The sequence below is a fragment of the Sinocyclocheilus grahami genome, unplaced genomic scaffold (genome assembly GCF_001515645.1).
Source record: "Sinocyclocheilus grahami isolate Dianchi unplaced genomic scaffold, SAMN03320097.WGS_v1.1 scaffold302.1, whole genome shotgun sequence".
Classification (NCBI taxonomy): Eukaryota; Metazoa; Chordata; class Actinopteri; order Cypriniformes; family Cyprinidae; genus Sinocyclocheilus; species Sinocyclocheilus grahami.
This window is the reverse complement of record NW_015505481.1, coordinates 1525789-1530631: the sequence shown is the minus strand read 5'-3', so window position 1 is coordinate 1530631 and position 4843 is coordinate 1525789. Positions and strand designations below refer to the sequence as shown.

At 36.6% G+C, this 4843-nt stretch overlaps 1 protein-coding gene across 1 annotated transcript in view; it reads right to left on the bottom strand.

Annotated features, from left to right (window-relative positions):
- LOC107601283 (syntaxin-binding protein 4-like) overlaps nucleotides 1-4843 on the bottom strand; it is a 50194-nt gene that overhangs the window by 35704 nt on the left and 9647 nt on the right. The window lies entirely within an intron of this gene.

Below are 4843 nucleotides of genomic sequence, written 5' to 3'. Positions count from 1 at the left end.
ACCCAGCGGTTGGGTTACTACCCAGAAGGTTGGGTTAAACATTTAACCCAACCGCTGGGTCAAAACAACCCAATTGCTGGGTTTGTCCCTATTTTACCCAGCACTGGGTTGTATTTAACCCAGCATTTTTTAGAGTGTAGAAATACTGAAAAGTCTTTTGCATCGAGATCAAACGTGATATGGGAATTAAAACTGGCAAGCTACTGTGATCTCTTGAGTCTTCAAACAAGACACAGGATCTACAACACAAAATATTATCACTAGAACACACATCCAGATGAAGTCCATGCACAGTCTAGTGAAGAAAATGTGATGCAACTGCTTTTATTCAAGTGAAACATATTATTTAATATTACTAAATCAACCTTACTACACTTGGTTACACCAACTAATGTCATTAGAAAAGGTCTAATCAGACAGTGTAGCATCTTTTTCTTTTTACAGTATACTGAAGGACAGTTCCTGATGATGGAATCACATTGCCACTGTAGCTATTTCACTGTAGTCATGAAAAATAAAAATAAAAAATATTGGCAAACGCTGATGCTTTGGGGAGAAAACGACATTTGTGCAAAAGCAGAAAACTCTAAATCCTTGTCAACTCAGAAAGACATATTTAATCTCTCGACCGTTTCCATTTTTAGCAAGTGTTATTGTCTATGGTCATCCAATGCAGAGCTAGAGTGCTTTCCTCTCGCACAGCAATCAGATTTATACACACATGCTTGAGGTAAAATTACACAATATCTGGATTACACTGTCCAAATTTACTCATGTTTTTGAATTCTTACAATATCAAGTGCAGTGTTTTCAAGTCTTTATGTGGGCTTCTTTGAAATTACTAACTGCATTCATAATGTAATGAAGTGACTACCTGTTAAAAGAGATTATTGTCATTTAGTGCTCTACAAACAAAACAGTGTTGCTTGCGCCCTAGTTAGAGTCAGACTGACACTTTCCCTTAAATGCATTGTCACTGTGTAACTCCTCAACGTCATTTACCTCGACACATGTCCTGTGACTCAGAGACCACTTTTTACCGACAACTTGAGCTACAATCCAAAACAAGTCACACAAGGTTGTACCAAAACCCGCTAGATTAGCAACTTTGTAAATAGTCACAAAGGAAAAACTGGCCATCATACACTAAACAACTGAGGATCACGCACTAGACTTCAAAATTGTTCCAATCACAACAAAATCACTCAGAAACATGTACCTTGTTGTTCGGAGATGCGTGACAAATGAAAACAATGTTTTCTAAAATCAGCTGAAAATATCAAACATGTTTGATCTCCTCCAACCAGATGGGATCATAGTCTGAAGCTAAAAAATTGAGTCTGTGACCATCATACACTATGCAATTTTCTTTGAAACTCAAATCTGCAGACTGACTCTGACTTTTGGCGACTAGCAACTTCTCCAGACTGTAAATTGGTGGTAATCAAGCCAAAACTCATGTATTCCAGCCTTTAGAAGTGTGCTTTAGTTTTTATGCCTGTTCTTTGTGTTGTAGTTAACAGAATGCTACATCTTGGATAATGTTAAAAGTGTTAATGTTAACAATATAAATAATGTATCTACTGTACACAATCTGTCAAGTCTCAGTGATAGTCACAGAGTGACCGGACTAAGCCTTTCTTGTGCCAAACTCACAGGCTGTAATGATGTAATTTGAGGATTAGCTTTTACACACCGGGCCATGATAAGCTTTATTTTCAAAATGATCACACTAAACTACACAGACTTAAAGCATTCTGTCTGGCTTGCCTTACATTTCTCCTGTAAATCCTCTCATGAGGTTAATATGTCAAGTGTGATTTGCACATTCACATATCAAGCCATGACTGGTACTTTTGTGCACCATAATCTGCTAGGAGGACCAGGGTGCGAACTACGGGGGAGCTAGGGGAAGCTCGGCTTCCCTTAATAAGACATGGGCTCCCCTGAAAACGTGATTTGTGAAATTTTGGGGGGGGGTCTCAAAAAATATTGACAATGTGTTATTTTGACGTGCAATTTCAGTTTTGTGTAATGTGATCATCGTGGATTATTATGTGTAAAATTGCAAAAATATCATTCATTCATGCATGACGGCGATTTAAACCTAATTCACTTCAATAAAGATAACTATACATGCTACTCTTGTCATGAGCATCAAGGTGTGGGGGCGCTGCGGTGCAAATTCCACTCATGTTTAGTACATGTTAACTCAAAGATTTGTAGAAAAAATATAAACGTTGGACTCTGTGGTCGATTCTGTGTTAAGGTAAGGCATGTTATTCGCAATTATGTGTTGTGGCTGGGTTGTTATAGGTCTGCGTGACTCTTGATGTCTTAGGCCAGAGGAATTATGGTATTCTTCTGTAGCCTGAGGACGAGTAACTTTAACCGTTGTTCATGTGAACTCAGACAGCCTGATGCTTTGTTTATAGACTATTTGTGGGTGGCTGTTTGTTGTTTCACCAATCAATTCGTGTCGATAAAGTATAATAGGGTAAATCCTGTATAGTGATTTATCGTATATAGTGCTTGTATAAAGCAAGTAGTGCATACACTTGTAGCTGTTATGTATCTTTGTAATTCATTGTAAGCCCCCTTTTGAGGCACGCGCAAGCGCACGACCCTCCCCCCCTCCCCCGTTATAAAAAAAAAAACAAGTGGGCTCCCCCAAAGTCCATGGTATAGTCGAACACTGAGGAGGACAACCTGTCAATCAACCACGTGCAGGGCCAGGTCACAGTCCCACGAGACCCTTGGTCCCCCAAACTCAACCGCCCCTCTTCACAGACACCTCATCCAAAAAAAAAAGTGTTTTGGTAGACTAAAATAAAATGAATATTAAAAATTAAAAATAGCATTCCAGTGTGTATTTACTGCTGAAGTATTTTTAAAAATATTTTACTGTGAGGAATAGATGTAAGTACATCTTTTAAAAAAGGTGACAGGACCTTACTAGGATAGTTCACCTAAAAGTCTTTTTTTAAAAATATGAGCTCACACTCATGTTGTTCAAAAACTGACTTTTGTTCTTCTGTGGAACACAAAAGAAGATAAATGTCTCAGAGTTTATTTGTTTGTAACTGTTTGGTTAAATTATCATCTTTTGAAATTCATGACAGTTTGGAGCGACATGAGGGTGAGTAGATAATGTCAGAATTTTCATTTTTGGGTGAACAATCCAATTAAGACATCATATCTATTTGTCACAGCTTTGTGTTTATTTGAAAAGCCGAAAAAATATAATATTCTGATTAAGGTCTATAATTTTGACTGTAACAGTAAATTTCACTGAAAGTAACCAATACAAGCTGAAAAACGATGATGTGTGATGCATCCTTACAACTTAGAAACAAATGAAATTCAAATTTCCATGCCAGGCATCTTCAGACTCCATCTATCTCTCATTCATACTCCAAGAATGATATAATTTTATAGGCCAACCAGGAAGAAGTATCACTCTGATTACCTCGATAAAAAAACTTTTCATTGGCATTGTATAATCACTCTGTGACCAACAAAAGCTTATGATTCTTATACATTTTGTTCATCTAGATAATCTTCACAACATACATGAATTTTGAAGACTATATACAATTGCCAGACATGTAAAGTTTACATTAAGTTATAAATGAACTCAACCGTAGTCAAATGACTTCACTGTCACACCATTAAGCTTACGACAACTCTTGGAAAGTTTGAGGTACAGTAGTTTTCAGAAGCACAATTACAAACACAACGAAAAAAAGTGGACAAGTGAGTAGATGAGTTTTCCTGTTCGGCATGATGACGTTTAATGTCCTCGACAACTTCTGTAGTTCCCCAAAAAATTAGTTTTTTAAAAATCTTGGAATTGCGTTAACCACATTCCTTATTATAGGCATTTAACCAACAACCCATTTAAAAAAAACACTTCAGGACGAAAGAATCAGAAGTTCAAAAATGCTAACTCATTTCTGGATTTTAGGCAAAGGAATTTTGTACTCTAAACCTGATGGGACACAAAAAAAGAGTTGTTCTGTGACGACAGAAGTACAGGACTTTTCATCTCATTTGCTCTAAAAAGTGACTGTGACTACATTTATAAAGCCTGATACTAAAAGTCTATAAATAGTCTTTGAGGGCAACACTATGTGGGAAGATTTGCATAACGCCGCCAAAATGTTCTCGCAAAGAAAGAAGGCGTAACTTTTATTCTCGCTGTAGTATTGTTGCTGCCACCATGTCGTGAAGAGGCATTTCAGAAAGGCGGGGCATAGAAGAGAAACAATAACGTACAGTATGTGGAAAATAATGTTATTTTTTTAACCTTAAACCGCATAAACATTTCATTACACCAAATACACAAAATAATGCTCTTTTTAGCAACGTCATATGACCCCTTTAAAATAATGCACATTTTGTAGCAATTAATTTACTTTTATAGTTTCAATGCTTTTTAAAAATATGAATTTTCTAACTATAGTCTCCCAAATAATATGAAAACCGCATGTTTAATCATTTTAATAATATATCTGCCATCTTTGCTCTTTGGCATTCATTTCTAAACAATGGCTTTTGAGCCAATCCCCTGAGCTGTAAATGCCATGTGACTAATTACGTTGAAGGGGAACTGATGTCATGACAACACTGCTTGACTAATGGCATCACAAGAACACACACAGTCTCAAAATCCTGAGCTGTGAACTGAAAGACATCAGACAGGGAAAAATATAAATCCATATTACACTTTCAGGAGCCCTTAAAAAACAAAAGACATACATAATATAAACATGGTGCTTGCAAAAAAATATATTTTGTCAGAATGCATGCCTATTTCTGAATGAATTAGAAACATGTTACC